This window comes from Berghia stephanieae, chromosome 3 (assembly GCF_034508935.2).
Source record: "Berghia stephanieae isolate SIO BIC M18660-M18661 chromosome 3, UCSD_Bste_1.3, whole genome shotgun sequence".
NCBI classification, from domain to species: domain Eukaryota; kingdom Metazoa; phylum Mollusca; class Gastropoda; order Nudibranchia; family Aeolidiidae; genus Berghia; species Berghia stephanieae.
The window spans coordinates 68,495,940-68,505,865 of NC_088362.1; the positions used below are offsets into that span (position 1 = coordinate 68,495,940).

Genomic DNA, 9,926 nt, shown 5'->3' on the forward strand with positions numbered 1-9,926 from the left:
TTGAGATTTTGTACAACCCGGCGCAATACATTCATATCAAAGTAAAATGTGTGCACGTTGAAATAAAAACGAAACAAAAACAGGACTGAAAGCAAATCTTTCACGATGCATTCGACAACTTTTTAAAATGTTTACCACGTGCGACGGCTCCAACTATTTATTACAAAAAATAATTGTTAAAATTGCTCAGCGTCAATCACGTTTTAGGAGAAGGTGCACAGAGCATTAATTTGTTTACGTTATCAGAAGGTGTGCTAACCCTCACAAATCCATACTGCTGTATGTTCGCTAACAAAAAAAAAAACAGAAATGCGTTACTACATGATATGGATTAAGTTGGCCTCCAATTTGTGAAAATTCCTAGACCTGAGATATTGCCACATCAAGGAAGTCTCGGGTTTAAGTTGAGTTCTTTTTTGTTTTTTGTTTTGTTTTTTAATGTTTTTGGGGTTTGTTTTTTTTTTTTGTTTTTTTTTTTTTTGTTTTTTGTTTTTTTTGTTCTTATGGTTTTTATTTTAATTCTTAGCAATTCGAGTGTCGTCTTAATTCATCGAATATTTGAAGCAAACGTTTTCCAGCCAAACTGAAAAAGGTGTTTTCTCAGAACAGCCAGCGAGGCAATTAGAATAGAATTTCGTTCTGGACATCTTTTTTGATCCAAGATTTACGAGCTCGAGGCCATTTTGCTATCCCAATATCTAATGTAAATTAATCGTTTCTAAACGGTATTCTGTTTGTAAGAAGCAGATGCCAAAAGTGATTAGAGACCATAAATGATTTTAAAAGCGAAATGTTGGGTTTATGCAGATTTCTAAAACTATCGATATCCATTCTCTTCGATAAGACAAATAAACTTATCCCAAGTTTTATATCTGTGGTTGCAAATTCTATTTTCACCATGACTATAACTCCTGCATGATGTAAGGATATAAAGTGGTATCGGTGGCTAAAATGATACGGAGTCTAACGTTATAACACGATTCAAGCAATGTTAAACTCGTATGATAACTATCGCAAAACACTTGGTCCTGGATTTTCGTGCTCTACTCGAGGGAGATGTGAATGAGTACCTGACTATGGATAGCGAAGGTTTCTGCTTAAGCTCTCATAAGGAGACGATGACTGACAAGCAAGCAACTTGTATTGTGTGAAAGGACAAATTGATTCCGTATATCCAGCTGGGGCAATAAATAAAGCATTGTGAAGTGCATTGAGCGTAGTGAATCTGGGGAAATGCTCTATAGAAAGGTTCGTGCTTTTCTATCTTAAAATATTTAACCACCAACCCCAATACATTATTGGTTGGATTCAATTTTGCAATAATTGTCCAATCACCAATATGCTCCCTGGTTACCTAGTTCTTCTCTTTATCTTATTTCAAAACAAGACATTATACTACAGTGTTGTGGTGGTGATTGCTATTGTCGTATTAACTTACCCGAGGTGGTCTTTATTGAACAGACGCCACTCCTTTCTATCTCTTTAACAGCATTCTTCAAAATAATTAAGAATAAAATCGTTGTGGGGGATAAAGCATTTGGTCGCCATGTGCACAGGCTTAATCTGTTTACTGTCATACTCTGAAAAAACACGTATTAAAATATTTTGTCAGAAAACTCGTCCAAATATTGATCGATTTAAATGACCCTCATCTTGATAAAAAAAAAACTCAAACCTGAGACGTGCGATCGATATTTGAAGGACGAGTTTTCTGGCCAAATTTCAAATACGTATTTATCCAGATGACCGCAGATAACTGGTTAACGTTCAGAACCCCATGGCTATCAACGTCATGACACACAGGGAGCTGATTTTCAAACAACGCAATGCAACATCGTTATAACGAATTCGATAAAATGGATGCGTGAATAAACACCTTTTATTCGTCTTCATTAATAAACATTACCAACACCGCCCCGGAAATTCAAGGGATTCAAAAATGAGCAAGCGTAATTTTTCTTGGACAAAATCATCTTGGAATTTAAGAATTTGAAAATTTAAGGATTAAAAAAAACAAGGACAGTTCTGATATATCTATTTGTTGTATATGATACTGTTTGTACGGGTAGACTGATCTGCAGCAGGCGAAAATGATACTATAAAGAAGAGCCTAAAGCTGCTATCCACCATTACTGGTACAGGAGGGTTTCATGTCGCAGTAGGAGGAGACAAGAGCAAAACATGACAACTGGGAACGGAGTTCTACTCAGCTCAATCACGGGACAAACCTTTTTCAATTTGTACATAGTGGCATGCTAAGCTGACAATTTTCCAAGCTAGGATACGCAGATTGCAATCAATCCAAACATTGGAAAGGAAATCAGTAGGAGGTTTGTCCCATTACTTTTTGGCTCAGGCCAATACATTGCAACCATAGTTATCTTAAGTACTTTCCTGTCACCCGATACATTACAGGACATGAAAACATTTTTTTAATCAAACTCAGAAACGGGTATTTTAAATTTGCTCAGACACAAGGTGAATATTTGGTGTTGGCATATGCACAAAAGAGTTATAGGCCCCTTGGTTCTTTATCGTGAAAACAATTACTGTAAATGTATATTTAGATACGCTAGAATTGTAAGCTGCATCCCATCTTCGTGAACATCAGCCATATATATATTTTTTCAGTAAGAAGGTGTTCCTCCATCTTGAAGATCAGACAGTCCGTTCGCTAATTTCTGAACGACACGTTTCCAGACAGATGGATTGGGAGAGATGGACTCGATTGTCTGGGTCACCGACATTTCTCCGTATGACTTTTACCAAGGGGCTACATCAGAGACATGTTTATTTAGTTCCCCGACCAGATGTCGGCACGTTTTTCTTGAAATAATAGAGCTGTTATTGAATCCATCACGCCACAAAAGCTACAAAATATACGGAATGAAATCGAAATCGGGTTGAATTTGCTTACTTGTAGCTGGCCGTGGCAAACAAATTTAGGCACGTTGTTATTTTTCTGTCGAAGACGTTATTAAACAGGGAAGACTTTCTGGACACCCTTTTTATTAGATTAACTAAGACACAAAATATTGTAATTTTCAGATCGTCGACAATTTAAATATTACAATAATATATTTTGCATTTGTTAATATTATTCTTATTTCGGCGCCATTGATTATTTATTTCATACAAATACATGTAAGATAATTTGTTTTTGTTTTTAAATTAGTTTTGCGCGGCTATATGGTCTTGTGGTATGACACTCGACTTCGCATCGGAAGGTACAAGATTCGAGTCCCACTCTGAGGGCGCATAGTTGAGTCATTGGAAAATGCAATTCACCCACATTATCTCACCGTACCCAGGTGTAAAATTAGTACCTGGTCCTTAACAGTCTTGTCTCTGTCGGGAAAAAAATTGTGATAACACCTAACAAGTGTCACACATCTCGTTCTGGGTTGCTGTTGGCTTGAGACCCCTTGTAAATCGCTAAGAGCACGTTTAGTGGAAAATGCTCAAGGATTTTTTTCCGTTTTCTTTTGTTTTTGTTTTGATAAAGGGGAAAATCCAAGACGTCAACAATAATAAAAGTCGTGACGTCATTTCCCTCGTAATGACGCATAGTAACTTAGTAACTGGTTCTAAACTATCGGAACAATGGCGGACGCCCTTATGTAATACGTCTCCGACGAGCATAAAAGTGTATCCAAAGGAGAAAAACATTATAAATCTGATCATGTTTTGACTTTTATACATTCTGATCACATGACAAGTGAAAAAATTCTAGCCAACTCGAAGAAAAAAAGGATCGATATTCTTTGTTTAGAACCAAACTGCTCGTTACTGGGCGGATTCGACATCAGACTATTGAATCCTATTGGAACCCACGACCTCAATCTGGTATTATGCCGGGATGAGCCCGAAGCAGGAAATGGAATTCAAAGTTGAAATGATAGAACATATTATGTTTCCCCTCAGTAACCAAACAGTTTAAGTATCCGGCCTCTAAAAGTGAATTTAGAGTTTCGTTTCTTTTTAAATAAGAAATAGGAATTTTGAGTCGGTTGCAATGTAAGAAATTATGTTTATTCTCCACCGTAACGAGTAGAAGTCATCCTCGTTTCATATTTCTAGCTATTCATTAATTTTCCATTGCATAGCTCTCATCGACATTGTACGGCTATGTGGTCTTGTGGTGTGATACTCGACTTCGCGTCGGAAGGTACAGGGATCGAGTCCTTCTCTAAGCGACGTATAGCTGAGTCCTTGGAAAAGGCATTTTACTCACATTCTCTTAAAGTACTCATGTATAAAATATTGCAATTGTCGGGGGGAAATCCCTGTAATATCGCCTTTCAGGCGTCATCAGATGTCTAGCCCTACATGATAAGTGTTGCTGTTTGCTAGGGATACATGTAAAGCGCCTTGATCAACTTTCGTTGACATTGTTCTTTATAAAAGCTCAAAGTAATTAATAACGCATGAGACGGTCGGTTACATATAAAATTTCAGTTTCTCGCCCTGTAAGAATCTTGACTCATTAACCTCAATAATAGAGAATGAATGAATATTTAAACTAAGTCTTATACTTCATTTTTGACTTTACTTTTAAACATCTAAATAATACGGTTTTGAGGCGTTTGGACACAATTTGTCTTATGATGGCTATCGGCGTTTTGGTTAACCGAAAAACGAGTGATTAATGAAATCCAGTGATACTTCTCCCGCTAGGCAATGCCAATCGCCTTGTGACGTTAATAGTATTTCCACGCAGGAAACCCCACGTAGATTAATGAATTATCAGATTTAATACAGAAACGTAACATATGGCCCTCCCACATAGAATCACAAGCAAAGAAATATGTTTTTCATTTCGTCTTACATCAGATGTTTTTCAGTCTCCCTGACCACCAGTTGTGATTGGGTAGCTAAATCTAAAGTACATCTGACAGATGTAGGCGTCAGATTTGGCTCACAGCATTCATAACATGTATTGCTTTCTGTTTGACAATTGGATGGTAGTTGGATGGTAGAATTATAGTAGAACATTTATTTTGTTGAGTGCTCTACCATATCCCAAGGAAGTGGCCAGAGCGCTTTACAGGTGCATTAACACACTATAGTCAGATTTTTAACAAGTGGCGCGTGTTTTCTTCTTTTTTCTGAGCTGCCCCTCAATGCACAGTGCAAAAGTTTGTATGACCCTCTGAATCAATTTGTCTTAATCAAAAAATATTTTTACATTAATTGTAAAACAATAGGAAAGGATTTCGTTTATAACAGCTATATCAAAATCGATAACTGGTAAGGATCGTAACTCGCAGATGATTTACAGTATCAAAATTATGACTTTTCCGCTTATCCATTTTGAAGGAATTCGTTAAAATGGAAAGTTCGGTCAATTGAAACCTAAACGATATACATTCAGTAATCTTATGATGAAGGAACGAATGGCAATCCTTAACTATCAGACATCTACATTTTATAACTATCAATACACATTACTGATGAATACAAATGAACGTGAACATAACGCACTTTCAACATCTTTTTGATTGCAAAATTTATAGCTTGTGTTTTTGCCTAAGAGGATTACATAAATTTAATGTAAACTGGTCAAAGGTAGAAATTCATCAATTTATGATACATTGTTTCCACATAAATATGTACATGTGTTCAGCAATAACAACAACTACAACAACACCACCAACAACAACATAGACATACTGGATACATCAATCATCACATTCTAATGACGAGGATGAGGAAAAGGAGAAATGAAACGACTATGGAATGATTTCGTGGCATCACTCTATCCAATGAAATCTAATTTACCTCCAGTTTGCTAAGGTTGGAGTATGCCTTTTCCCAGTCTTCCCTTTAATTTCATTTATCGCTCGTCGGTGAGAGTAGATTTGGTGTTCCACCTTTCATCTTTCCCTTTACTTGGTTCCAAATGAGCTCGATTGGATTGCGCTCACAGTGATATGGGGAAAATCGCGCAACCTCGTGTCAAAACTCATTGATTAGACAGTCTGCTTTGAAAACTGTTTCTGGTTTGTTTCTTTTTGAGTATAGTTGAGCCTTTGATAAATAATCAGAAAATGTAGTGCTGTCTGATTGGAGCCATGAAATCATATCAGTTTTTATTGTTGCCGAAGTTGGAGCATTGAGATAATATCATGGGCCGCAGAATTGTAGCGTTATCCAATGCAATACAGCTTGGTGCTTCGAGGAAGGGCAGCAAACGGTTCTTTATCCAGTCTTCAAACACCTCTGCATTGACCTTTTCCTTTTCCTATAACGTCGTTCCAGGCTGGTGGTCTCTCCGTCGTATTTCGATAATCATCTTCTCGGGGTTGGTTTTGAAATTCCAATTCCATAACCGGCCTCTTTAATGGCTTGTCGATAGATACAAGTAGATTTCTTTTCGCAGCTTACGAGAGTGTCGGATCGTATCCTATAGTTTAAAAGCGTATATGTTTTAAAATCCTTTAAATGTTTTGTGAAGCGTTTCGTTCACAGACACAATTTTTCAAAGTTATATAAACAGCCTTCATCGTTAATATGACGATATTGAGTATATTATAATCAGTATTTCAAATGATTTAAAACTAGAGATTTCATATCTGTAATTGCGACATGATGTAGATAATAAACAATAAATCATAAATTCAAAATTTAAGGCAAACTACATAAATTATAAGTTTATTGCAGGTAAAGCGAATTGTTTTTATTCGGAACAAGTATGACGTGAACTCATAATCACTAGCCGAACTATAATATACGTGTCAACACAAGATTTTTTGGAAAAACCATGAATTCATGTCATATTTCGTGGTGCGCAACTTTCTTACATTTTTTACAGTGTAAAATCTCGAATTTTATCTAATCAAGATTTGATGAATCAAGGTCACAGCCATGTCTGGAACTAATGGAAAATCCCTGGATTGTTTACGAAAACTGAAATTCCTAACAATATAAACTTGTTGTATTCATTTTAGACATGAGCTTTTAACTAGAGCATTTATACAGCGCAATATCCACTAAACGTGCTCAAGGCGCTTTACAAGGGGTCCCTGTCCAATAAAAACACGTAACATTTAGAGCGCAACATGACACCTGTTAGGCGATCTTATATTTTTTTTTCCGACAGAGACAACACTGTTAACGGCCAGGTACTCATTTTACACCTGTTTACGGTGAGAGAATGTGAGTAAAGAGCCTTTTCCAAGGACTCAACGATGCGCCCCACGAGGCTCGAACCCAAGACCTTCTGATATAAAAGGGAGGGTCATACAACTAGACCACATAGCCGCGCGAGCTTTTATATAGAGCATATCTCCAAATGTGCTCAAAGAGCTTTATAAGGGAGCCCAAAGCCAACAGCAACTCTTAATGATATGTAGGATGCAATATAATGCCCGGAAGCTGTATTATGAATTTTTGACAGGTAGCTTTTACCGATCACTTGCTCATTTTACATTTGAGTCCAATGAGAAAATGTGAGTACAGATCCTTTTTTTAAGTACTCAACTTTGCGACGTTCACAATGGACTCAACAAGGAGACTACAAAAGCCGTAAAAATAATAAGGAGATTGTCGCATATCGTTTCGTGACAAAGGATCACCATGTTGAAATGACCTTTTACAGAAAGTAGATAAATATAAACATTTACATAGCGAATTTCTACGGATTAACCATGCTCAATGTGCTTCAAAATATTTCATTTATCCCCCCCCCCCCCCCCCAAGGCAGACCATATGGAACCATATTTCCATTTCATACAGTGCCAGTCCCCTTTTGCACTAACAACCTCACTATATCTATCAATGCTTGTAGATAGGTACTTTTTCACACCCGAGTTGAGAGTGATACTGTGTGTAAAGTGGAGACATTGTCGGGACCAGATTTATTTCAAGATCACTTCACCCATCAGGCCTCTGATCATACTTATTTTTAAGTATTGCATGATTTTTGTGAAAAGACGATAGGCCGAGCTGAAAGGATAGATGGGTCTGTTAAATCTAGCTCAATAATACTTTGCGATAAACTAGCATCATATTTCAATGGTAACAAGCAATTTGTTACTCTCTGTTTAACCCTCTCCTTACCAACCATAGAAAAATCGTCACATTAGTTAGGGTGCCAACAATTTTCTTATTGTGATTTCATTTCTGTTATAGTTTTTAGCTATAAAAACTCGACACTGTGTTGCAGAGCTCATTTCTCTGATCAAAATATGAAATATGCTCGTTACTATTCTTTTTGAAAAATCTATTTTTGTGTTGGGTCACTGAGATGTTTTGGGTAAAATTCTGAAAATAGCTGGTAAGGAGAGAGTTAAAGCTACAGAAACCGGGATGAATTCCGGTACCTTGGGCCCAATGGCTCTGAAAAAAATTATAGCTTCATTAATTGGTTATAAAAGGACGAGAGGAATTCATTAAAATCAACTTACCTTAACATGGATAAATCATAACTTGTGAACATTCGACTTGGAAACAATATCATAACCACACAACAAAATATAAAGCATTAAATCACATAAGAAGCAACTCGAATCTTCTCAAATTATTGTGACGGTGGTAGAAAACGTGACGTCTCCGATTGTTACTTAATAATCAAAATACAAACCTACAACGTTAAAGTTTTAAAAATATTTTTAAAAACAAACAAATAGAAATGAGTTATCAACTTGTCAATCGCTTATGGATATAACGCGTGCACGTTATGATAGTTTGTTCTTGGTTATTTTTTCTGTATTATTTTTTGGGTCGAGACAGCTGTGATAAACGTGACGTAAATAAACCGATTATTGTTATTCCTGCATCATTCCCCATTACCCCGTTATGATATCAAGACACTGCAACGTTGGCTAGATTCACCTTAATCCTATAGTACGAGTCTAAAAGAGTTTCAAGTGATTCCTTGTAATGTACGCCCACCACCTACCTATCTCATAGAGTTATGTTAATGGTTTGCAGTCTGCAAGTATATTCTCGAACAGTTCTACCTCGAGAGAACATATTTTCTACCCCGAGAAAACACGTTCGAATGTCATGCTTGCGAACACCGAATAATTTTTCGATTTATTTTTGCTAGTAAATGCCTCGAAAGTAAGTAGTCAGGCAATAGCTCTCACTGTATACAAGGGAGAAAATGGCTTGAAAAATACATCATTTTATTCCTAACAGCCTATCCAAGCCTCCCCAACCCCCAATACCCTCCAACAAGTCTAAAATAATAGAAATAAGTTCAGAAGTCAACACTATAATGTTAAAGACTGGGCTGACTACCAAATCAGTTTATAGATGAATGGATGCAGGTCTTTCATTTACCGCCGAATCACCGTTCGATTATACGTTTGTGTTTGCAAAACACAAAGATACGAATACAAATGGTATTCGAATAATTTCTCCTACCGTCCATTCCAACGCTACTATCTAACCACCTTTCCATGTTTACCTGGGACGACTTTAGAAACCTGTTCGAGTTGTATCAGTTTTGGCGGGCACATCAAAGGGCGCCGCTGCCGGCGGGTCAAAGGTTGTATGTAAATAAAGGTAAGATAACTCTACCACACACCCGCCAGCTGGACCTGACATGGGTGGAACGAGAATAAATAAATACGATCGTTGTGTCCTTCGGTAAGGCCCTTTTTGAGCTGCACACATCACCCCATTCGACTATGTGTGAATGAGGACCTGGTTATAGGCAGTAGCGGATTTTGAAAGAGTATGAGGACAAAATGGACGCCTTACAGTCGACTGGTCCTGTATGAAATGGGGGAAAAGGTTCTATATAGAAACAATATGAAATTCATACAGCATGGTTAATCCGTGGAGATGCTCATATGTAAATCTTCATATTTATTTATTTATTCATTTTTTCATCCATTTATTTATTTATAAATTAAATCATTAATACATATACATATATGTATATATATATATATATATATATATATATATATATA

At 36.7% G+C, this 9,926-nt stretch overlaps 1 protein-coding gene across 1 annotated transcript in view; it reads right to left on the reverse strand.

The window, feature by feature from the left end:
• The window catches only part of LOC144968290 (ras-related and estrogen-regulated growth inhibitor-like), a 55,520-nt gene extending 46,092 nt beyond the window's left edge, over positions 1–9,428 (reverse strand). Inside the window, exon 1 of the mRNA XM_078906503.1 lies at positions 8,409–9,428. The gene's annotated coding sequence lies outside the window, so the exon portion shown is untranslated. The remainder of the gene's footprint in view (positions 1–8,408) is intronic.
• Between the last annotated feature and the right edge of the window lie 498 nt (positions 9,429–9,926).